This window comes from Ipomoea nil, unplaced genomic scaffold (genome assembly GCF_001879475.1).
Source record: "Ipomoea nil cultivar Tokyo-kokei standard unplaced genomic scaffold, Asagao_1.1 scaffold2387, whole genome shotgun sequence".
In the NCBI taxonomy this organism is placed as follows: Eukaryota; Viridiplantae; Streptophyta; class Magnoliopsida; order Solanales; family Convolvulaceae; genus Ipomoea; species Ipomoea nil.
In genome coordinates, this window is record NW_017618815.1 from 173,809 (window position 1) to 200,643 (window position 26,835).

The window sequence follows — 26,835 nt, forward strand, 5'->3', positions numbered from 1 at the left end:
GCTTGGTCCTTGCCGAGTGACTTTCTCTTAGTTACCTGGTGTGAAAAGTTCGGGGTAGCGTTCCCTCATTGTGTCTTTGAGCTCCCACGTTGCTTCCTCGGTCCCATGGTTGGTCCAGAGGACTTTCACCATTTCTATGGCTCGGCGACGGGTGTTTCTTGTCTTGGTGTCCAGGATCCTCACGGGTCTTTCTTCGTATACTAATGACTCGTCGAGGTTCACGACCTCGGGTTGAAGCACGTGGCTCGGGTCGTGTACGTATTTCTTTAGCTGGGATATGTGGAATACGTTGTGTACTCGTTCTAGTTCGACGGGTAGGGCGAGGCGATTGGCTAGGTTCCCAACTTTTTCTATGATTTCATAGGGGCCGATAAATCGAGGGCTGAGCTTTCCTTTCCTGCCGAATCTCATCACCCCTCGTGTGGGCGAGATTCTCAACCAGACCTTGTCCCCGGTGTTGAACTCGGCTTGTTTCCTCTTTAGGTCGGCATAGGACTTTTGGCGGTCCTGGGCAGCCTTCATCCTCTCCCGGATGTGCTTGACCTTGGTGATTGTATCTTGTAGGTGCTGGGGCCCTAGTGTTATTGGGTCGACCATGTCTTCCCAACATAAGGGGGTTCTGCATTTTTGTCCGTATAGAGCTTCGTAGGGTGCCATACGAATGCTCGCGTGGTAGTTGTTGTTGTATGAGAATTCAATAAGGTCTAGGTGTTCCTCCCATGTCCCTTGAAAGTCCAACACGCAGGCTCTTAGCATGTCTTCGAGAGTCTGAATGGTCCTCTCGGTTTGGCCGTCCGTGGTGGGGTGGAAAGCAGTGCTTAGTTTTAGTTGTGTCCCCAAGGCTAATTGCAGTGATTTCCAGAATTGTGAGAGGAACCTGGAGTCTCTATCGGATATGATGTTTCAGGGGACTCCGTGATACTTCACTACTCGGCTCAAGTAGGCTTGGGCTAGTTGTGTTATTGTCCACGTTTCCTTCATGGCGATGAATCGCGCTGTTTTGGTTAGTTGGTCCACTATGACCCAAATCTTATCCTTGCCGGTCTTCGTTGGGGGTAGTCCTCCGACGAAATCCATGGATATGGAATCCCACTTTCCTTGTGGTATCTCAAGGGGTTGTACGAGTCCCTTGGGCTTGCATCGTTCGGCCTTCACCCTTTGGCAATTCAGACACCTAGCCACGAAATCCGCGATTTCCTTTTTCATGTTGGGCCACCAAAACGACCTTTTTACATCTTGGTATAGCTTGTCACCCCCTGGGTGAACTGAGTATGGGGAGTTGTGTCCTTCCTCCATGATTTGTTGCTTCAAGTGGGGATGCGTTGAGGGCACGCACCACCTACCTTGGTAACGGAGACTGCCATCTTCGTGTATTTTGAAGGGTCATTCCTTCCCCTGGGTTAGGTCGAGGCGGATTTTATCTAGTTCCGGATCCTGCTGTTGCCCTATTTTGATTTCCTCGAAGAGCGTAGGTACGACTCGTGTGTTGAACAAGTGGATGTCGGGGTGGTTTTGACATTGTTTTATTATTTCCAAATTCAGTCTTTGGAAGTCCCTGTACAGTTGGTCCAGTAGGATCCAAGTGGTGTTGAGGGAGTGGTTAGTCTTCCTGCTTAGGGCATCCGCCACCACGTTAGTTTTTCCCTCATGGTATTGGATGTCCAGAACGTAATCCTTTATGAGTTCTAACCACCTCCGTTGTCTCATGTTTAGGTCTTTCTGGGTGAAGATGTACTTTAGGCTCTTATGGTCCGTGTAAATCTTGCATTGCACCCCGTATAAGTAATGCCTTCAAATTTTTAGTGCGAACACGATGGCGGCTAGCTCGAGGTCGTGGGTGGGGTAGTTTTCTTCGTGGGTTTTGAGCTGCCTGGATGCGTAGGCTATTACTCGGCCTTTTTGCATTAGCACGCACCCCAACCCCTTCTTGGATGCGTCACTGAAGACCTCGAATCCTTCCTCCCCAGAGGGGATGGCGAGTACGGGTGCCGTGGTTAACTTATCCTTCAATTCTTGAAAGGCCGAGACGCAGTCGTTGTCCCATTGGAAGGGGGTTTCCTTTTTCATGAGTTTGTTGAGGGGTTGGGCTATCCTGGTGAAGTCGGGTACAAATCTCCTGTAGTAGCCCACCAAGCCTAGGAAGCTTCGGACTTCGGTGAGTGAGCTCGGTGTGGTCCATTCTTTAACGGCACGGATTTTGGCGGGGTCCACCTTAATCCCTTTCTTGGTTATCACGTGACCCAGGAAGGCCACGCTGTCTTTCCAAAATTCGCATTTAGAGAACTTGGCGTATAGTTGGTGCTCCCTTAGAGTTTGCAGGGTTATGCAGAGGTGTCTTTCAAGTTCTTCCTTGTTTCGGGAGTAGAATAGGATGTCGTCAATGAATACAATGACGAAGTCATCCAAGTGGGGTCGGAATACTCGGTTCATGAGGTCCATGAATATGGCAGGCGCGTTGGTAAGTGTAGACACAGAAAAATTGAACCTGATAAATAGACGGATAAAATTTTTTTTGGGCCGACGTCGAGATTGATGATTGGGTCAATTTAATTAATTCGATCATAGAAATTAATTTAATTTAATTAGCCCAATTAGATTTGATTTGGGCCATTAAATTAATTAATTAACTGGTCCAAGCCCATTTTATATTTGAATTTGAATTATAAATTATAATTATAATTTAAATATAATATTAATTTTATTATATTTGAATTAGATAATTATAATTTAATTTGAATTTGAATTAGATTATACAATAATGAACTTGGACTTGATCTTGGGCAAGGTTCATTTTCCTAATTAGTTAATTAATTAATTAGTTAACTAAAAAGGGGAGTTGGTTGAGGAATTTTGGTTAAGCTTTTGGTATAAATAGAGCCTTCATTTCATTCCAAAATACACTTGAAAGCTGGAAGAACTTGAAGGCTTAAGGAGTTGAGAGCATTTGAAGAGCCCGAAGGCATTGAAGAACGCTTGAAGTTGAAGGCATCTTTGTTGATTTTGCAGGCAATTTGAATCCATTGCAGGTACTTTGGAGCTTTGCAGAATTGATTGTCTCGAAGATTTTGAAGTCTTTTGAAGGCATTTGAGGATCTTAAAGCAGCTTGAATCCATTGCATGTGTTTTGAAACTTTGCAGGGTTGATTATTTCTAAATTCTTGACGCTCGTCGTTGGAAGTTACGCCACTTAAATCCCGGAAGCTACGCCACTTGAATCCCGGAGGCACGCACCAATTGAATCCCGGAGGCTACGCTAATTGAATCCCGGAGGCACTTCCATAGATAACGTTGGTGAACAATCAGAGGACTAGACAGAGATTTTGTACCTGCATTGAATTATACACACGCTGTGCACGAATTTTGTGAATATATACAAAGTTTACTTTTTTGTGTTTACAGATTTTGGCACACCTAGTGGGACAACTTTGCCTCTCATCTCTTCACTGTTGATTCACGAGCTCTACAAGGAAGGAATCTAAATGGCATCAAGAAATCCCTCCTCCAAGATGACATATGCTCAGGCTACCCGCTCCAGGGCATCATCTGCGGCCGGTTCCGGTGATAGCCAAGGCGTGGGAGGAGCAATGACTCGAAGCCGAGTGAGGAACCTAGGGGTGCAACTCCACGAGGCCCAGGACATTGCCCGCCACATCGTCCGAAGGATTGACAGAAACTCCACTATGTCACGGAGAGCTGCACATGACAAAGGATCATCATCTACAAAGGAAACTGTTGCTGACCAGAATCCTACAAGTGAGGGAGCACCAAGCAACAAGAGTCCTGCGAGCCCTATTCCCTCGAATAAAACTCCAAGCAGTGGAAGTTCATCACAGTCATCACTTCTGCAGAGAACCTCACCGGAATGGAATCACATATACACAATCATGCCCGCTATGACAACGAACGCGGCTTCGGTGGAGGAACAACTCGCAAACATCACTAAATATCTCGAGGGGATAGCTGCACTCATGCATAACCAAGAAAGGCGGATCAATGAGCTCAGCGAAAAGGTTGAAAGCGGAAGGAACGGCGAAACAAGTCGGGCTTCCGGGAAGCAGCCTCAAACCCAAGGAGATGAGATTGATGTCGAGTCCCCGCGCCATCAAAGTAGGCCAGGAATGGAAGAGACAATCTCCCGTCCACCACTCGCCGAGAAGAGTATCCCAATTTCTGAGGGCATGATACCCGTTGAGCAGTTGAATGAGTACATCATTGGAGCGATCAAGGGGAAGCTCGAGGGAGGACAATCTTCATATACTTACACTAAGCCATATACTCAGAGAATTGAAGAAATGAAAATGCCGCTGGGCTATCAACCTCCCAAGTTCCAGCAGTTTGATGGAAAAGGCAACCCGAGGCAGCACATCGCCCACTTCGTTGAAACCTGTAATGATGCAGGAACATACGGAGATCTCCTCGTCAAGCAGTTCGTCCGCTCTCTGAAGGGCACTGCCTTTGATTGGTACACTGACCTGGAGCATGGTTGCATTGATAGCTGGAATGATATGGAGCGCGAGTTTTTGACCCGCTTCTACAGCACTAGGAGAACTGTCAGCTTCTTGGAACTCACCACTACCCTCCAATGGAAGGGTGAGCGTGCGGGCACTTACATCGAGAGATGGAGGGAATTGTGCCTTAACTGTAAAGAGAGGATATCACAAAGCTCCGCAATTGAAATGTGCATCCAAGGGATGCACTTCGAGCTCTCTTATATCTTGCAGGGAATCAAGCCTAGAACATTTGAAGAACTATCCAGTCGTGCTCACGACATGGAATTGAGTATTGAAGCCAATGGAGGGCTCGGCATGTCAAGTATCCCTAGCTCATCCAAGGCACCGGTAAAACAAGAATTCAAGAAAGGGGGCAAACCCTTCCCGAAACAAGAAAATAAGGAGGCCATGAACGTAAAAACAGCACCAATGCGGGTTTTCGCCAAAGTAACTGAAAATCCCAGGCTAAGGTCATTTTCCCGCCCATCTCGGGGTACTAGAATCATTGAAGAGATGCAGCAAAAACAGTATCCGTTCTTGGACTCTGATGTGTCACCCATGTTTGATGAATTGTTAAAGCTTAAGTTGATTGAATTACCGGAGATGAAGCGTCCCGAAGAAGCTTCTAAGGTAGACGACCCCAACTATTGCAAGTATCATCGTCTCCTCGGACACTCGATTGAAAAATGCTTCGTCTTTAAAGATAAGGAGATGAGACTTGCTCTTGATGGAAAGATTGAGTTGGCCGATGCAACTGCCAGCACCAACCAAATTTCATGCGGAAGGTTCACTCCGTTAGTTGAGGAGAGTGATGAAGAGGATGGGGGCACGCAATACAAACGCCCGCTTCCATTTATTGTGAAACATGCTACTAGGCAACCGCCAGAGTCACCACAGGCTAATCCGGTAAGCGAGAAGGATTGGGTAGTTGTTACCCGCAAAAAACAAAGGAACAATGCTGGACACGTTAGATCTTTGAAGAGAATAACAAAGCGATGGGTTGAGAGAAACCCAGCAACGGACCCCGCCTATGACACAAAGATGAAAGGACGTCCCGGCGAGCCTCGACCACCAGTTGCCTTGGCTCAATACATGCCAAAGGCGCTTCCTCCGCATGGTACAAACATTTCTGAAACTCGCTTGAATATTAAAGAGAGTCATGTTGAAGGGGGAGAATGTTCATTCCCCGTGATTGAAGGAAGCGACGAGGTTCAAGTCCACAAAGCCGCGTCTTATACTGCCGAGATAACTTTTAAAGATGAAGATCTATTGCTTGGTGGTACACCACATAATCGTCCGTTGTTTGTTGAAGGTTATGCCCGCGAGCAAAAGATTAAAAGGATTTTGATTGATCAAGGGTCGGCTGTGAACATTCTATCACTCCGAGCTATGAAAGAACTTGGCATCTCCACCGATGAGCTCTCTCAAAGCCGCTTAATGATCCAAGGATTTAATCAAGGCGGACAAAGAGCCCTGGGTACCATCAGACTCGACCTCAGGATCGGGACACTAAACTCAAGCACATTATGTTATGTGATAGATGCAAGGACGTCGTACAACTTGCTGCTGGGCCGGCCTTGGATACATGAGAACGGAGTAGTTCCCTCATCCTGGCACCAATGCCTCATGTTTGAAAAATGCGGGGTGATAGAAAAGGTAGTCGCTGATCAAACTCCCTTCATTGAAGCAGAATCATACTTTGCAGATGCAAAGTTTTACTTGAAGAAACAAGTTGTAGAGGAGGCTGAGCAAAGCAATGTTGACACACCTCTTGATCCAAAGTGTAAAGACAAGCAAGTTGTAGACCAAGCTCATCGCGACAAGGAACTTGTTTTCCCACTCGCAAGGATTGAAACATTAAAAGCAGCAGCTCCAGTTAAATTGCTTGAAGATGAAGCTCAAGTTGGGGCAAGTCAAACAGTGCCCGCTAAGCGCACTGGCGGCTTCGACCCTAATGCATATAAACTTCTATTCAAAGCTGGATATGATCCCAAAGAGCCACGAAAGCTGGGGAAACTCATCCCAGAAGCTGGTGGTAAAGGCAAGTCCAATTAGCAGGAGCCACATGAACGGAAAGGATTGGGTTATATTCCCCCTAAGCCAGTGCGAATATTCATAAACAGAGCCACAAGTAATTGCATCACTTCTACATATGAGGAGGAAGGTGACAAGAAACAGTCTGTTTTTGATAGAATCGGAGATGTAGAAGTACGACAATCAGTCTTCCGTAGACTTGGGCCGAATCCCAAACCTGCTAAGAGAAAATCAGTACATGACAGAATTGGGCCTACTCAGAGTTCGAAGGAGCAGACCAACCCTCCTACTGAAATGGAACCCTCAAAAAGGCTCAGGAGTGCCGTTCCATCTCGCATGAGAAGAGAAGTTAATATCCATGTCTCGTGTGGTGAAGTTTTGAAGGTCCAACCAAGAACCATTGTACACACCCAAGTGCGAGAAAGAAGTCAAGAAAATATTGATTCAAGTTGTGAGGCAACACCAAGTCAAGATGAGATGGCATCGTCATTTCATATAACATTATACGATGAGATTCCAACCGAGGGTGAAGATGCAGAAGATGCACCTCAAGAGCTAGAAGAAGGGGTATAAGCCGCAGTGGACGAACTAAAAGAGGTGGATCTAGGAACTCCTGAAAGTCCTCGACCTATCTTCATTAGTTCACTCCTTTCCAACGAAGATGAAGAAATATATGTCACACTTTTGAAAGAATATATCGATGTATTTGCATGGACATACAAGGAGATGCCAGGGTTGGACCCAAAGATAGCCGTGCACCGCTTGGCAGTAAAAAAGGGGTGTCGCCCGATTAAGCAAGCTCAACGGCGCTTCCGCCCCGAGCTCATTCCCTCAATCGAAGCAGAAGTCAACAAGCTTATAGAGGCTGGTTTCATTCGCGAAGTTAAATACCCAACTTGGATATCCAGCATTGTGCCTGTGCGCAAGAAGAATGGCCAGATCCGCGTGTGCGTAGACTTTCGAGATCTTAATGTTGCATGCCCAAAAGATGACTTCCCGCTCCCTATCACAGAGTTAATGATAGATGCTGTAACTGGACACGAGATCATGTCATTCATGGATGGCTCATCCGGTTACAATCAAATCCGCATGGCGCCAGAAGATGAGGAGTTTACTGTGTTTCGTACGCCAAAAGGTATCTACTGCTACAAAGTGATGCCCTTTGGTTTGAAAAATGCAGGTGCTACATACCAAAGGGCCATGCAGACTATATTTGACGACATGCTGCATAAAATGGTGGAATGTTACGTAGACGACCTGGTTGTGAAGTCGAAACTCCGCACAGATCACATGATGCATCTAAGACAAGTATTTGACCGCTTGCGAAAGTTTCAACTCAAAATGAACCCCCTGAAATGTGCTTTTGGGGTTGCTGCTGGCAAATTCCTTGGGTTTACTGTTCGACATAGGGGCATTGAGATCGAACAAGCAAAGATCGACGCTATAATGAAGATGCCTGAGCCAAAGAACCTTCATGAGCTTAAAAGCTTGCAAGGGAAGTTGGCTTATATAAGAAGATTCATATCAAACCTAGCAGGAAGATGTCAGCCCTTTAGCCGGTTAATGAAGAAGGGTGTCCCATTTGTATGGGATGAGGCCTGCAAGAATGCTTTCCAAAGCATCAAGTCCTATTTAATGAAGCCGCCTGTGCTAACTGCTCCAATTCCAGGACGCTCGTTGATCCTTTACATCTCCGCCCAAGAAAGCTCGGTGGGTGCTTTACTTGCACAAGAGAATGATAACGGGAAAGAAAATGCCCTTTATTATTTAAGTAGAATGATGACGCCAAATGAGCTCAAATATCTGCCAATTGAGAAGTTGTGTCTGGCCCTTGTATTCGCCATCAGGAAGCTCAAGCATTATTTCGAAGCGCATACAATTCGACTAGTTTCCAGGGCAAACCCAGTGAAGTATGTCATGTCAAAGGTTGTTCTTTCCGATCGACTTGCTAGGTGGTACTTATTATTTCAACAGTTTGAGATCACTTATGTACCACAGAAGTCCATCTAGGGGCAAGCCTTAGCAGATTTCCTAGCTGATCATCCAATTCCTGCCGAATGGGAGCTGTCCAGTGACCTACCTGATGAGGATGTGCTTGTGGTTGAAGTTTTACCTCCATGGAAGATGTACTGTGATGGAGCGGCACACAAAGAGGGGGCAGGCGCTGGAGTTGTCTTTGTTACGCCTGAAGGGGAAGTGCTTCCTTATTCATTTACCTTGACAGAACGCTGCTCGAATAATGTTGCCGAGTATCAGGCACTCATTTTGGGACTTGAAATTGCAGCCGATATGAAGCAACTAAGGGTTAACATATACGGGGACTCCAAACTAATTATCAACCAAGTACTTGGGGTTTACGAAGTAAAAAAGCCTGAGTTGATCCCATACAACAGTTATGCAAAGACGCTCCTGCATTGGCTAGGAGATGCTACGATGGAGCATATTCCAAGGAAACATAATAAGCAAGCCGATGCCTTAGCTGCTTTGGCTTCAACTATATCACATCCTATAGATGAGGCTCGGCTACGAGTATGCCAAAAATGGGTAGTCCCTCCAATCTTCGAGGACGATGGCTCTCTTGACGACATTGTTGAACTCCCGACTGCTTCTGTCTATGAGGTAGATAAAGAGGATTGGAGGCAATCATTGATTGACTACCTTGTTGATGGGAAGTTACCTCAAGACCCTCGTAAGAGGGTAGATGTAAGACGTCGAGCTCCTCGCTTCATATATTTCAAGGATGCGCTATACCGGCGCTCGTTTGATGGTGTGTTTCTTTGATGTTTAGGCGAAGAGGAAGCTTTACAAGCGATGGAGGAGGCTCACTCTGGAGTGTGCGGTGCTCATCAGTCTGGTCCTAAGTTACATTTTCACATCAAAAGAATGGGTTACTACTGGCCTACGATGGTGAAGGATTGCATAGACTATGCACGGAGATGTCAAGCATTTCAATTTCATGCGAACTTTATCCATCAACCTCCTGAACCGCTACATCCGACGGTAGCATCGTGGCCATTTGATGCATGGGGGCTCGATGTGGTTGGTCCTATTACACCCAAGTCATCAGCAGGGCATTCGTATATATTAGCAGCCACCGATTATTTCTCAAAGTGGGCTGAAGCAGTGGCTTTAAAGGAAGTGAAGAAGGAAAATGTTGCAGATTTCATCCGAGTTCACATTATCTATCGTTTTGGCATCCCTCGGTATATCCTAACCGACAACGGGAAACCATTCGATAATAAATTGATGGATAAAATCTGCAAACTTTTTGAGTTCGAGCAAAGAAATTCATCAGCTTATTATGCAGCTGCAAATGGACTTGCCGAAGCTTTTAACAAAACTCTATGCAATCTACTAAAAAAGTTGGTGTCGAAGTCAAAACGTGATTGGCAAGAAAGGATGGAAGAAGCACTGTGGGCATACAGAACTACATACCGTACACCAACACAAAGCACTCCATACTCACTGGTTTACGGGGTTGAAGCAGTCTTGCCTCTTGAACGCCAAATACCTTCTCTAAGGTTAGCTATCCAAGAAGGCCTTACAGACGAGGATAATGTAAAGTTGCGGTTGGCAGAGTTAGAAGCTCTCGATGAGAAGAGATTGCAGGCCCAACAAAGTTTAGAATGCTATCAAGCTCGAATTTCTAGAGCTTTCAACAAGATGGTAAGGATTTGCTCATTTCAGGTTGGTGACAAGGTGTTGGCGGTTCGTAGACCTATCATTATTACAAGGAAAACTGGGCATAAGTTTACTCCAAAATGGGATGGACCTTACGTGGTACAAGAAGCATACTCAGGAGGTGCTTACAAGCTAATTGATGAAGATGGTGTGCGAGTTGGCCCTATTAACGGGAAATTCTTAAAGATCTATCATCCCTAAGCACACAGACTACATGATGAGTGATATCCACCAAAAATGCAGCACGTGGTTAAACTGCCAATGTATCTCGCTTGTGTATGGGTGGGCCCAAGTCATAGATGCTCCTGACCCGCACGAGCTTAAACTGTGTACGGTAAACTCCTGGCCCGCATGAGTTTAAACTGTGAACGGCCCTACCTATTCAAATGGTCCTTTGAACTACGTTTGACTTGATCTCCTTCGCAGGAGTACGTAGGCAGCTTAGAAACACCTCCTCTTCTAAGTTCAGTCATAACTAAAATAAACCCCTTTGTGTCCCTTTTATGTTACGTTTGTTCGAATAATGTAGATGTATTGGAGCTGGGTCATCTCTGTTCATGTTGTAATTACGGGTGAATTCTTTTGTCAGATTTCTATTAGAGTGACTTGTTTGGGTTTAAACTTAGTTGCTTCTGTTCATGCTGAAGTTCAATTGTTCGCAAGTATTGTTGAAAAGATAAGAGAAATCAAGTCGTATTCAAGTCTTGTTTCCAAGTATAAAACTCATGCGTTATACAAAAAAAAAATAAAAATAAAAATAAAATAAAATCTCTAAGCAAAAAAAATAAATAAATAAATCTAAAGTATTATAAAGCTCATGAGATCTTCCTTATACGCTTCCTGCTCTCTTTTGCTTGAAGTAAGCTTTTCTTCATCTTCATCTATCAACGTGGGGTAGTCTCGAATACGTTTAATTTCATCCTCAGCGGTGGTCACGGCCTTTTGCGATGCGTTATGTTGTTCTTGAGCCTTCGTCACACGGTCTTGGAGTTCCGGGTTCTTGGCTTCAATCTCCTTCAACTCTTCCTGTGCATCCTTTATCGTTTTCTCCAGGAGGGCTTTTCGATCGGCGGCGTCTTCGAGGGTTTTCTGTTCGTCAAGAAGAAGCGCTTCGGTTTGAGAACACTTCCGTTGAGCTTCTACAAGGATACCTTGCGTTAAAACTAGCTTCGCGGCTTGGGTTTCAACGGGCAGTGCATTCGAGAGCTGCGACCGCGCCCGATCGTAATCTTTAGCTTTGTAAAAGAACTCGGCCACTCGTCGCTTCAATATTGATAGGTCCACCCCGTCCCGTCCCATTTCTTGGAGTTGTCTTTCAACGCTTCCTTGGAAGGAAGAAATTCTTTCAGCTGGGATCTCATTAAGCTTCCTGCAGATACTACTCCAAACTCCCGCAATGAAAGCCATGTATTGTGATATAAACGACTCCTCGCCGGGGAAGATAGAGGCTTGGGACGGCTCTGGCTGCATCTCCTGAGGAGTTGTGTTTAAGGGCAACGTCGACTGGTGGGATTCTACCTCGAGGTCAAGGGTATTAGAGTGTCCGCCACTTTGTCCCATTGAAGACTGGTGATTTGATGACTGGACATCGTTGCTAACATGTGGCTCGGCAGGATCCTGTAAGAAGTAGTGCATGTACGTTAACAAAGGCCAAAGTCCAACGATATACGAAACGGAAGAATTTGGGGAAGTATCTTAACCTGGTTCAATGGTCTCCCTCTAGGCCGTTTCCAACAGCGATCTTGGTCGTCATCACTACCAGCGTCTTCGTCCGAGCTTCGTTGCCTCGCTTGCTCCTCCCTGCTCCTTCGAGCGACATGTCCTGAGGCCCTATCCCGAGATGACATGTCCTCTTGTGCAGGTGTTTTTTTGTTTCTTGAGGTGGTCAGTTGGTCTCTTTGTTCTTGAGTTCCTTCCTCGCCGACAGGTACGTTTGGGTTTCCGTTAACGGCTATGTCTGTGAAATGATTCTCGAGAAGGTTTGCACTCACATCGATCAACCAGGCCTTGTACTCGTTCGAAGAATGCTTCTTTGGAGCAGCCGGGCTCATGGGAAATGTCGCCCTAGATTGGGAGTTGATATTATCATATTGGCGATGAAGTCGGAATCCTTCGGTGAGTGAAGCATAACGGACATCCTTCGCCAACAGGCCGGGGGCATATGCTTGATAGAATCCAAATTGACGACTGAAGCGATGCGACATGTAAGGCTCGGCTCTGCATTGAGACCCTTGGCGCAAAACGAGGAAGCTGGGGCGCAAACATATGAAGTACTCAAAGTCTTCCCTACTCCCTCTACGGTCGTCGTAAAAGATAAAATCTCTACTATCCTTGCGGGAGTTGCAGAGCCAAGAAACGTCCCCTTTGAATATCTTCTTACGGGCATCCATCTCGGTGTAATACCTTGCACCACCTTCTCCAGAATTAGTGACCATCTTTGGGTTTGCTAACGTGAGGCTGGGGGTCTTAAAGTGGGTTTGGTAGTAAGTTGCTAGCCAGCTGTACACGTAATGGATTGGAAAATGATCTCCTATTTGACCAGGAGAGTGGGATTCCGAGATTGAGTTTAAACCAGAATAAATACTAGCAAGTACTGGAACCGCAAGACATATCTTATCTCCTTTAGCCATCATACATGCTATCCTGAAAGTCTCTGGGCGAATGGTTCTTGTTGGTGTACCTGGCAGGACAAACACGCAAAGCCAACAAGATAAAAACGCGGCCAAATAAGCTTCCTTTTCGAAACGCTGAGAGATGCCTAGTTCAAGAAAGGGCGTCCTGCTCACATCTAACCACCTGAGGGATTTGTTAAGTTCTCCGCTTGGGTTGTGGGTATTCTTTGGCCGAGATTTCCTGTCCTTTTGAGATGGAGGTGGAGGAGCTGGATGTGTTCGCGGTTTTCTGCACCAGAAGTCAATCCATCGCGATGCTTGAACAAAGGGGGTGCCACCCTCTTGCTGGTTTAAAAGATAAAAGGCCTCGAATAAGCTTGCACAACACCTGTTTGGGCCCCTTTTTAGGTCCAGGGCACTTGGGATGTGTTCGTCGTAAATACCGCCGGACAGTGGTAGTCCTCCAAGAACGTGCAAATCCCGAGGCGATATGCTCACCTCACCAGACGAGGTGATCAGGGTGTTGGTTCTTGGCCACCATGCTTCGCAGAAGGCTTTGACAATGTTGATGTTACGGTCATATGTAAATAATGACGCAAACACAGCATCATATATCTTCCCCTCCTTTAAGGTGTTGTGGGAGAAGTGAAGCGTTTCTTCAACCCACTCCCAATATCCTTTTAGAAAAGTGAATTCGCCCTCGAAGTCTATGTCTTGGCCCCACGAGACCTCAGCATTAAGTATACGACGCCCCAGTGTAGGAAGGGCGTCTTTAGAAGGTTGGTGCTGCATTCCGGGTAGCAAGGTCCACACCTTGGATGGCGGGCATTCGTACTCGGGGGTCCAGTTACTCGCATGATACGACACCGTGAGCTTTGGCGGGTCGCGTAGTACTATGGGTGGGTTAACCTTCAGTGTGACTTAATGATCACTATTTCTGCTCGATATAACCATGACATCTTGCCCGTTACGTCGTTGATCTTGAAAGTACACCATCTTGAATGTGTCAAAGTCGAAAAGTCGCTGCAAAAAAAATAATAATAACAATAACTATGATATATTATGCACAGATATATAGCATAATACATAACACAAAATTAAATTGACGAATTATATATATATGACAAGTTTTTTTTTTTTGGGCTATGGTCCACACAATTTTATGGACCATGGTCTATGCAATAATGATTGTATACATATGTACACAATATTATTATTGTTATTATTATTACTATCATTATTATTAGTAATGTTATTATTATTATTATTATTATATTATTATATTATACTATTAATGTTAAGATATTAGCAATAAAAAGAAAAACGAAAGACAAAGCAAAATTGAAAAACGAAAGATAAAACAAAAAAAAAAACGAAGTAAAAAGAAGCAAAAAAAAAAAGAAACCAAACAAAAGAAAGAAAAGGGGAATACGAAAGCAAGAAAAAAAAAAAGAGAGAAAGAAACAAAGAAAGAGCAGACCAAAACTACGAAAGTGAAAGGGAAAAAGAAATGACTAGCAGTATGTTGTCTCCAATCTCCACCCCTCTGGCTTTGTGCACATGGCATTGTGTTGTCACCATCATATTTAATGAGTCTCTCTCATTTAAAATGGGGCATTCACCACCAGCACTTCATATCAACAAATTTTTTTTTTCCTCTGTGTGTTTTCTCAGTCGACGTAGCAGCTCAGCAAAGAGTCGAAGGTTAGCATACTTCTTGGGTTGAGCATCGATCTCCAACAGGGGGAAACTCCGGTGGTCCCATTGACAAAGAGGATAGGTTCCACCAACCTCTGGGCTCTGGCGATAACCTCCAGTATAGGCGGTCTCTGACGGTATGTGGCGATCTGCAGTGACTTCCGCCGGAAAATCCGGGCGAAAGACGAGAAACGATGGGGAAACAAAGCTTCTGAGATGCAATCCTTCGGTAACTCCGGCAGCTGCGACGATCGGCATCCGGCAGTAGCAGAGATCAACACCCATTATTCCTGGTCTCGCAGCGTCAGAGTCCAGTGGCGTGAAAAAAAAAAAAAAAAAAAAAGGTTTCCGGTGACAAGCTTAAATCTGTCTCTGGTAACGTTGACGGAGGGTCTTCATCAACTCCAACTCTGGCGAGCGTAGCAACGAATCTCCTACGACAGTAAAAAAAAACACAAAAACTCTCAAGTGTCTCTTGTGTAGCTCTAGAGGCAGAACTCCGGCCACTTCTGTAAAAAAAAATTCCGGCGGTGACAAGCTTAAACCGCCGGCCACTTCTGCAAAAAAAAAAATTCCGACGTTGGGTGGCATTTTCCTCAGTGATAAATCCTCTAACAGTGTCGTTTCCCGGCGAAAGGCGGAATGGTGTTATCCTTGTGAGGTAATCTTTCACTAGCTTTAATGACGAAGAATGGATTCCGGCTTCCAACCTGGTGATCTCTGGTGAGCTCCGCAAAAAAAAACAAAAAAACAAAAAAAAAAAAAACAAAAAAAAAAACAAAAAAAAACAAAAAAAAAAAAAAAAAAACAACAAACAACAAAAAAAATCCAGGTTTCCTTTCTGGCGGTGGCTTCATTATGTCTTTCCTGTTCTCCTTACTCTGTAAAAAAAATGCAAACAGAGAGGGAAGTGGGAACTTACCTTGTGGTGGTTTGTGATTTGCTTTGTTCAATTCTCTGGCGCGGTTGATCGTGTAAGTGATGGTATGATTGAGAGTGTATTTATAGCGTACTGTGGGGAGATGTTAGAATTGAATTAGGACTCTACATTCCTATTTCTTAGCAGATTAAGATAGAATTTGGTGGTGTTTGAATTTGATGCGGCGCTAAATTGTTATCAAGGACATAACGAAATTTTGAATTCTTCTCCCCAGGAGATGGTTTGAACATAAACTATGGTATGATGAGTTTTGTAGGTGGGCCTCTATATATTGTTTTTGACTTTGGGCTTTGGAACATCCAACATGACAGAGTTTCATATGTTTGGGCCAAGATGCATTAGCTATTTCCATCTTAAAGTTATTTCAGACTCAAGGAATATTATGCACTAGTTTTGTTTTGGCTTAGGAAATTAAAATGCAATGAAGTTAAGGATCATTTGTTGAGTTTCAAGACTTCCTTGCTCCAAGCACATTAAGCGGCATGTCCCGGCAAGTCTTGAGGGGGCAATTTGTAGACAGAAAAATTGAACCCGATAAATAGACGGATAAAATTTTTGTTGGGCCGACGTCGAGATTGATGATTGGGTCAATTTAATTAATTGGATCATAGAAATTAATTTAATTTAATTAGCCCAATTAGATTTGATTTGGGCCATTGAATTAATTAATTAACTGGTCCAAGCCCATTTTATATTTGAATTTGAATTATAAATTATAATTATAATTTAAATATAATATTAATTTTATTATATTTGAATTAGATACTTATAATTTAATTTGAATTTGAATTAGATTATACAATAATGAACTTGGACTTGATCTTGGGCAAGGTTCATTTTCCTAATTAGTTAATTAATTAATTAGTTAACTAAAAAGGGGAGTTGGTTGAGGAATTTTGGTTAAGCTTTTGGTATAAATAGAGCCTTCATTTCATTCCAAAATACACTTGAAAGCTGGAAGAACTTGAAGGCTTAAGGAGTTGAGAGCATTTGAAGAGCCCGAAGGCATTGAAGAACGCTTGAAGTTGAAGGCAACTTTGTTGATTTTGCAGGCAATTTGAATCCATTGCAGGTACTTTGGAGCTTTGCAGAATTGATTGTCTCGAAGATTTTGAAGTCTTTTGAAGGCATTTGAGGATCTTAAAGCAGCTTGAATCCATTGCATGTGTTTTGAAACTTTGCAGGGTTGATTATTTCTAAATTCTTGACGCTCGTCGTTGGAAGTTACGCCACTTAAATCCCGGAAGCTACGCCACTTGAATCCCGGAGGCACGCGCCAATTGAATCCTGGAGGCTACGCTAATTGAATCCCGGAGGCACTTCCATAGATAACGTTAGTGAACAATCAGAGGACTAGACAGAGATTTTGTACCTGCATTGAATTATACACACGCTGTACACGAATTTTGTGAATATATACAAAGTTTACTTTTTTGTGTTTACAGTGAGTCCGAAGGGCATTACGGTGAATTCATAGTGACCGTAACGTGTCCAGAAGGCTGTTTTCTGAATGTCCGGTTTGGCCACCTGTATTTGGTGATACCCGGATCTTAGATCAATCTTTGAAAATACCCCTGCCCCTTTAAGTTGGTCGAACAAGTCGTCGATTCGGGGAAGGGGGTACTTATTCTTTATCGTGACTTGGTTAAGTTCCCTGTAGTCGATGCATAGGCGCATGCTCCCATCCTTCTTTTTAACAAACAACACTGGCGCTCCCCATGGGGAGGTGCTAGGACGGATGTAGCCCTTGTCTAGCAATTCTTGCAGTTGCATCTTCAGTTCCTTCATTTCTTTTGGTGCTAATCGGTAGGGAGGTTTAGAAATTAGGGCAGCGCCCGGTACGAGATCTATGATGAACTCGACTTCTCTGGCTGGGGGTGCCCCGGGGATTTCGTCCGGAAAGACGTCGGTGAATTCGTTTACCACTGGAATGGTTTGTGGTTCGGGGGTCTTGGTGCTGAGGTCCTCGACCGAACATAGGAAGGCCTCGCTTCCCTTGTTTAGGTATTTCTTCATTTTTATCATGTTCACCACTTTGATCCTGGCTTCCCGGTGGGTCCCATGATATGATACCCTCTTACCGTTTGGTCCCCGTAGGACCACTTTTTGTTCTCCGCATAGGATTTGTGCTTGGTATTTCCCTAGCCAATCCATGCCCAAAATCACCTGTACCCCATCCAGTTTGAATCGGATTAAGTTGCTGGGAAATTCCACCCCTTGTATGGTGATCATTATATTCTCGTACATGCGGTCGCATCCTAGGATTTCGCCGGAGGCCACTTTGACCTGGAGTCGGACCTTAGTGCTGGTGTTGAGGCCGAGCTGAGTGGCAAACTCGGTTGCTATAAACGAGTTGGTAGCCCCCGAGTCAAATAACACTGTGGCGGGGGTGGCGTGTACTAGGAAGGTTCCGGAGACTATGTTGTTATCCCCAATTTTGGCTTTGCTTAGAGTAAGGATTCTTCCTTGAGCGGTTGGCGCTGTGACTTGGCGAGGTGAGGCGGCCCTGGGGTTTTTAAGGCCGTGGGTGGGGTTCATGTGGTTTCCTTTTGTTTCCCAGGCGTGTTTCCCGGGGTTGGTTTGGCACTTGTTATAGTTGGGATGCCTTGGCATAGGCCTCCCCGAGGGTTCCTGGCTCTTGTGTGGCCAGGGCTTTTTGATATTCGGGGTCAAGGCCTGTTATGAACCTTTCGACCCTGATCCTTTCGGTGGGTACTAGCTCGGGGATGAGGCGAGCCAGTCGGTGGAATTGTTGGTAGTATTCCGTGATCGAGGTTGCACCTTGTCTTAGGTGGAGGAATTCTTCGTATATGGTGGCTCTTAGGTGGTTGGGATAGAATTGTTCTCGTAGCCGCGCTTTTAGGGTTTCCCAGTTGAATCTGGGGTCTTGTTCGCAGGTGGGTCCTTCGTGAGCCCACCAGGTGTCGGTCCCGTGTCTGAAGTAGAAGGAGGCCATTCTTACTTGGTGGCCCTCGGGGCATTTAGTTGCCCTGAATATCTTGTCGAAAGTCCCGATCCACTCCTCGAGGGTCGTGGGGTCTTCGTTTCCTGAGAGGGTGGGTGGTTGATGTGTCGAGACTTGGTGGTGGATCTCCAAGTTCTCGTTTGGTAAAGGCTGGGGAACGGTAGTACTTAGTGCCTGGGCAATTTGGGCCAGGCATTGCAGATTCTGAGTCAGGAATTCCTCAGAGGGGAGTTTCGGTGTTCCTACCTGTCTTCTTCTCGGTGCCATCCTGGAGTTCATAGGTCGATGTTATTTTGCGTCCTTACCTTGATGCAATAAGCGAAGGGGGGAGTTTCTTTAAGTTAGAGAGGGATAAAGTGATGAGAGGTTATGTGTAGGTTTCACAATCTCACCGCGCGTCCTAAGATTCCTAAATCCTATGTTCCTAAGTACCTAGTGTTTAAGCTTAATGTCCTAAGGTCTGATCTTAAGAGTCTTATCCTAGGGTCAATTTTAGGCTCTGATACAAACTGTAACACCCCGGATTTTTAGGTGAAATCTTATTAAATCCCAAAACAGAATACAAGAGTACGGGGTGCTATGCCACACCTGAGCTAGAGAACTCAGGTGCACAGGCTAACTAACTAATGTTTCAATAATGTAAATGCGTAAACATGGCACGCAGGCCGAAGGGGAAACTAACTACTTCTACGTTCCAAGTTCTAGCGCGCTCCAGTGACTTACTCTTCTGTGCCTGAAAGCCAAATATATCTGTTCAGCGAGAGATGCTGGTAACCCACTCCAACGCGTTGAAATACATTACATATAGAGATATATATAGATATACGAAAACCATTTTAAAGCATGAAGATATATCCTGCGAGACTCTAGCTTTTAAAACCGGGAATGACTCGACAGATAAGGCTAGACACAAGCAACAGTTATAACAAGCGTATACAACCCACAACAGGCAAGACATATAAAGCTGAGCACAATTAATAATCATAGCCCAACATAAACAATCCCTAGCATAAATCCCATAGTCACATCCCCCAATATACTCATAAACACAACTCGTCCATATCTCATCACATAGCACACTTTGTTGGCGCCACAGGACCAATCGCATGCCCATACATGAGGGTCAGCGCATATAGCTCTGACACGGCCCCGCTGCACCCTGCCCCGTCTCACATTACGGAGGAGTCGATCGCAACCGACTAATGAACCGCAATTCTATATAATATTTATATACCTGACCGGTCTTTACCAGCCTGGTTAACAGTTAGGATGGTTCTCAACCCATTCAACTGCCCGTATAGTGGACCTTTGTCCTATATAATATTTATATACCAGACCGGTTGTAACACCCCAGATTTTCAAGACATTTAAAACTTATAAATAAAGGTATTATCTCATTAAATCCCAAAACATAATACAAGTGTACGGGTGCTATGCCACACCTGAGCCAGAGAACCCAGGTGCACAGGCTAACTAACTAATATCCTCCATAATGTAAATGCATAATATGGCACGCAGGCCGAAAAGGGAACTATCTACTTCTACGTTCCGAGTTCTAGCGCGCTCCAGTGACTTATTCTTCTGTGCCTGAAAGCCAAATATATCTGTTCAGCGAGAGATGCTGGTAACCCACTCCAACGCGTTGAAATACAATACATATAGAGATATATATAGATATACGAAAACCATTATGAGCATGAAGATATATCCTACGAACTCTAGCTTTTAAAACCGGGAATGACTCAACAATTAAGGCTAGACACCAGCAGTAGACATGGCAAGCATAAGCATTTCACAATAGATAAAGCAGTTACGACAAGGCATAAACGGTAATCATAATCCCATCATAAACAATCCCCAATATGAAACCCATAGTCACATCCCAAGGCACTCATAGTCACAACTCGTCCATATCACACACATAACGCACATTGTTGGCGCCACGGGACCGATCGCATGCCCATACTTGAGGGTCAGCGCATATAGCTCTGACACAGCCCCGCAGCACCATGCCCCGTATCGCAACACGGGGAGGTCGATCGCAACCGACCGATGAACCGCAGCTCATCATAATGTTTGATCGCAACCAAACAGTGGACCGCAGCCCAAGAGAGTGTCATCTGACCGCAGCCAGGATAAAGGACGAACCGCAGCTCGTATAGAAACGTTCGATCGCAACCAAACGGTGGACCGCAACCCAAGAGAATGTCATCTGACCGCAGCCGGGAATACCAATCTGACCGCAGCCAGCTTCTGAACCGCAGCTCAGGATAACCAATCCGATCGCAACCGAATTGGGTAGCATACACACATAACACATAGCAAGCACATGCAACCCACGTTACACATTGGGAAGGGGGATAAAGTGTATAACAAACCTATGCGTGATCCATCACATACAAAGGATAGCCCTAAGGGGTGCATACATCTTTCACCTAGGTCAACGGGATACCAATTCAACTAGCATGCGATATAACAGACTCATAAACCTACGAACGGTACCCGAAACATCAAACTAGACATAGGCACGACAAACGGGGTCCGTTGGAACACCACGGGGATCGGGGAAACATCAAACGGGGAAACCGGGAGCCCGAGGTAGTGTAATTTCCAGCGGGTTGCCGGTGGGTGGTGGTCCACCCGCCGGCTGCCACTGTTCCGGGCAGCGGGTGCCCGGCGGGCAGCTGCCCGCCCGCCGGAGCTGCCCGAGAATGCCGCGGGTAGGTGGCGGGTCCCCTACCCCCACCTACCCCCCACTGACTCTTTTCATCACTTTTCGCCCCGGGAACCGTTGTGGAACCCGAAACCATGCTTCGACACTTTACAACGCAATTAACAACAACAAGTAAACAATTAACGGATCAAATACGGGAAACGAACGGTACATGGCCTATCATGCTTTTCTAAACGTAATCAACACCCAAACATGCGATTTCCCACCCGATAATCCAAGAATCAAAGCATACGGTACAACCTAGGGTTCTAATCACTTTTATATCAACAAGAATACGATTCGTCTTCTAATTGCAAGATTCGGTAGGAACAACACATAATCATCAAGGATACCAATTAGTCATCAAGAACATCATAATCATCAAGAACAACACATAATCATCAAGAATCCCAATTAATCATCAAGAACCTCACAATTATCAAGAAACTCCCAATATCAAGATTACCAAGATTCCCCATGGAATCATTAAATCAACATCAATAATAATCATAGTAATTCGCCATTCGCAATCATACGGGGGGGAAAACCCTAAGGGGAAATCATAGCTATGAAAATAGGTTTTGTTGAGACATGGGTTACCTCTTAGCCTTAATTAATTCCTTGGCTATGAAGGATCTTTCTTCGAGCTTTCTTGCTTTCTTGATTTCTTCTAAGGGAATTCTTGGAGCTCTCCTGGGGTGGTGGGGCGTCTAGGCGTGTGGGGGGGTTCTAGGTGCTCCCTAAGTTCCCTATTTATAGATCCAAGGGTTTATTTAGAGTTTAATCCTATTGGGGTTAGGGGTTGGGTTTATATATTTGGGCCCATGGGCTATGGTGGCCTTTTTCCTAATTAATCATTATAATTTATTCTTTCTCCTGGGTTATTAATTAATTAATTAATCAGTTGGTTTTAGGATTCGTAACACGGGGTGTTACACTCTCCCCCCCTTAACAGGAAGCTTCGTCCCCGAAGCTTGGCCCCCGAGTGGAAAAAAGAAAGTTTTCTCTTAGTTACCTGGAGTGAACAGCTCGGGATACTGCTCCTTCATCGTGTCTTTAAGTTCCCATGTTGCTTCCTCGGTCCCGTGATTGGTCCAGAGGACCTTCACCATTTCTATGACTCGGTTCCGGGTATTTCTTGTTTTGGTGTCCAGGATTCTTACGGGTTTCTCTTCGTACACTAGTGACTCGTCGAGGTCTACGGTCTCGTGTTGGAGTACGTGGCTTGGATCGTGTATGTATTTCTTTAGCTGAGATATGTGGAACACGTTGTGTACTCGTTCTAGCTCGACGGGTAAGGCGAGGCGGTAGGCCAATTCTCCGATTATCTCCACGATTTCGTAAGGGCCGATGAATCGGGGGCTGAGTTTTCCTTTTCTTCCGAACCTCATTACCCCTCGGGTGGGTGAGATCCTTAGCCAAACCTTGTCCCCGAGGTTGAATTCGGCTTGTTTCCTCTTTAGGTCGGCGTAAGACTTCTGGCGGTCTTGGGCGGCCTTCATCCTTTCCCGGATGTGTTTAACCTTGGCTATGGTGTCTTGTAGGTATTGGGGGCCCAGTGTTACCGGGTTGACCATTTCCTCCCAACACAAGGGGGTTCTACATTTCTGACCGTATAGTGCTTCGTAGGGTGCCATGCGAATGCTCGCGTGGTAGCTGTTGTTGTATGAGAACTCGATGAGGTCTAGGTGTTCTTCCCACGTCCCTTGGGTTTGCATCGTTCGGCTTTTACCCTTTGGCAATTCAGACACTTGGCCACAAAGTCTGCGATTTCCTTTTTCATATTCGGCCACCAAAACGATTTCTTTACGTCTTGGTATAATTTGTCACCGCTTGGGTGGACGGAGTAAGGGGAGTTGTGTCCTTCCTCCAGGATCCGCTGCTTCAAGTGGGGGTGCGTTGAGGGTACACACCACCTCCCCTTGTAGCGGAGGCTGCCGTCTGGGTGTGCTTCGAAGGGGCCCTCTTTCCCTCGAGTTAGGTCGTGGCGGATTTTATCTAGTTCCGGGTCCTGTTGTTGTCCCGATTTGATTTCCTCGAAGAGGGTGGGCACGACCTGTGTGTTGAGTAGATAGGCATTGGGGCGAGTTTGTCCCTGCTCTATTATTTCCAAGTGTAGCCTTTGAAAGTCCCTGTACAGATGGTCCGGTAGGACCCACGTGGTGTTAAGGGAATGATTCGTCTTTCGGCTTAGGGCATCCGCCACCACGTTGGCTTTTCCCTCGTGGTATTGAATGTCTAGGTCGTAGTCCTTTATGAGTTCCAGCCATCTTCGCTGTCTCATGTTTAGGTCTTTTTGAGTAAAGATGTACTTCAGGCTCTTATGGTCGGTGTAGATCTTGCATTGTACCCCATACAGGTAGTGCCTCCAGATTTTCAGTGCGAATACGATAGCGGCTAGCTCGAGGTCATGGGTGGGGTAATTCTCTTCGTGGGTTTTGAGTTGCCTGGATGCGTAAGCTATTACCTTGCCCTTTTGCATTAGTACGCATCCTAACCCCTTCTTGGATGCGTCGCTGTAGACTTCAAACCCTTCCGATCCGGAGGGTATGGTTAGCACGGGTGCAGTGGTTAGTTTATCCTTTAATTCTTGGAAGGCCGAGGTGCAGCCGTTGTCCCAACGGAAGGGGGTTTCCTTTTTCATGAGCTTAATGAGGGGTTGGGATATCTTGGTGAAGTCGGGTACGAACCTCCTGTAGTAGCCTGCTAGACCTAGGAAGCTTCGGACTTCCGAGAGTGAGTTCGGCGTGGTCCATTCTTTAACGGCGCGAACCTTAGCGGGGTCCACCCTAATCCCTTCTTTGGTTATCACGTGGCCCAAGAAGGCTACGCTGTCTTGCCAGAATTCGCACTTGGAGAATTTAGCGTAGAGTTGGTTCTCCCTGAGGGTTTGCAGAGATATGCGAAGGTGCTTCTCATGTTCTTCTTTATTTCGGGAGTAGACTAGGATGTCGTCAATGAACACAATGACGAAGTCATCCAGGTGAGGTCGGAATACTCGATTCAAGAGGTCCATGAATATGGCAGGCGCGTTAGTGAGGCCGAAAGGCATTACGGTAAACTCATAGTGGCCGTAACGTGTCCGGAAGGCCGTTTTCTGGATGTCTGGTTTGGCCACTTGGATTTGGTGATACCCGGATCTTAGGTCGATCTTTGAGAATACTCCTGCCCCTTTGAGTTGGTCAAATAAGTCATCTATTCGGGGAAGGGGGTACCTATTCTTTATAGTAACTTGGTTGAGTTCCCGGTAGTCGATGCACAGGCGCATGCTCCCATCCTTCTTCTTAACGAATAGTACCGGTGCTCCCCATGGGGAGGTGCTGGGTCGGATGTAACCTTTATCTAGCAGTTCTTGGAGTTGTGTTTTCAGTTCCTTCATTTCCTTTGGTGCTAGCCTGTAGGGTGGTTTAGAGATCGGGGCGGCGCCCGGTATGAGGTCTATGGTGAACTCGACTTCTCTGGTCGGGGGTGCCCCGGGAATTTCGTCTGGGAAGACGTCGGTGAACTCGTTTACCACTGGGATGGCTTGTGGTTCGAGTGTTTTGGCGTTGAGGTCTTCGACTGAGCATAAGAAGGCCTCGTTTCCTTGGCCCAGATACTTCTTAATTTTCATCATGTTTATCAGCTTGATCCCGGGATCCTGGCGGGCACTGCGGTACGACACCCTCTTACCGTTTGGCCCTCGTAGGACCACTTTCTGCTCTCTGCACAGGATTTGCGTTTGGAACTTCCCTAGCCAATCCATGCCCAAGATTACTTGCATCCCATCTAATTGAAACTGGATCAGGGTACTGGGAAATTCCACTCCCTGAATGGTGATCATTACATGCTCGTACATGCGATCACATTTTATGACCTCGCCTGAGGCCACCTTGACTTGGAGTCGGACCTTGGTGGTGGCGTTAAGGCCGAGCTGGGCGGCGAACTCGGTTGCTATAAACGAGTTGGTAGCCCCTGAGTCAAATAATATGATGGCTGGGGTGGCGTGTACTAGGAAGGTTCCGGAGACTATGTTGCTATCTCCGATCCTGGCCTTGCTTAGGGTGAGGATCCTTCCCCGGGTAGTCGGCGCGATGGTTTGGTCAAGTGGGGCGGTTTTGGGGTTCTTAGGTTCCTTGGCGAGAATTGGACGACTTCCTTCGGGTTTCCTTTTATACCCTAGTTGCGTCCCTGGAGGCGAGTTCGCTACCTGTTGTAGCTGACATGCCTTGGCATAGGCCTCTCCAAGGGTCTTCGGTTCTTGGGTGGCCAAGGCCCTCTGGTGTTCGGGCTTAAGGCCCGTTAGGAATTTCCTGACTTTGATCCCTTCGGTGGGTACTAGCTCGGGGGCGAGGCGAGCCAATCGGCAGAATCGTTGGTAGTATTCTGAGACCGGGGCCGTCCCTTGTCTTAGATTGAGAAATCCCTCGCACATGGCGGCTTTCAGGTGGTTGGGGTAGAACTGTTCTCGTAACTGCGTCTTTAAGCCCTCCCAGTTGAATCCGGGGTCTTGTTCGTACATAGGTCCCTCGCCGGCCCACCAGCTATCGGCCTCGTGCCTGAAGTAGAAGGAGACTATCCTGACCCGGTGGCGTTCGGGGCATTGGGTCGTCCTGAACACCTTGTCGAATGTCTCAATCCATTCCTCGAGGGTTGTGGGGTCTTCGTATCCCGAGAGGGTGGGTGGTTGATGTGCCGAGACTTGGTGGTGGATTTCCAAGATCTCGTCTGTTGGCAGAGGTTGGGGAACGATAGTACTTAGTGCCTGGGCAATTTGGGTCAGGCGTTGTAGGGTTTGGGTCAAGATTTCATGAGAGGGGTGTCTCGGCGTTCCTGACTGTTTCTTCTTGGGTGCCATCCTGGTGATTAAAGGTTGATGTTATTTTGTGTTGCACCTTGATATAAAAGTGGGGAAGAGATTTTTTAATATTAGAGAGGGATGAAGTGCGGGGGTGATGTGTAGGTTTCACAACCTCACTGCGCATCCTACGATTCCTGAAGCCTATGTTCCTAGATACCTGGAGTTCAAGCCTAATGTCCTAAAGTCCGGTCTTAAGAGTCTTTTCCTAGGGTCAAACTTAGGCTCTGATACCAACTATAACACCCCAGATTTTCAAGACATTTAAAACTTATAAATAAAGGTATTATCTCATTAAATCCCAAAACATAATACAAGTGTACGGGTGCTATGCCACACCTGAGCCAGAGAACCCAGGTGCACAGGCTAACTAACTAATATCCTCCATAATGTAAATGCATAATATGGCACGCAGGCCGAAAAGGGAACTATCTACTTCTACGTTCCGAGTTCTAGCGCGCTCCAGTGACTTATTCTTCTGTGCCTGAAAGCCAAATATATCTGTTCAGCGAGAGATGCTGGTAACCCACTCCAACGCCTTGAAATACAATACATATAGAGATATATATAGATATACGAAAACCATTATGAGCATGAAGATATATCCTACGAACTCTAGCTTTTAAAACCGGGAATGACTCAACAGTTAAGGCTAGACACCAGCAGTAGACATGGCAAGCATAAGCATTTCACAATAGATAAAGCAGTTACGACAAGGCATAAACGGTAATCATAATCCCATCATAAACAATCCCCAATATGAAACCCATAGTCACATCCCAAGGCACTCATAGTCACAACTCGTCCATATCACACACATAACGCACATTGTTGGCGCCACGGGACCGATCGCATGCCCATACTT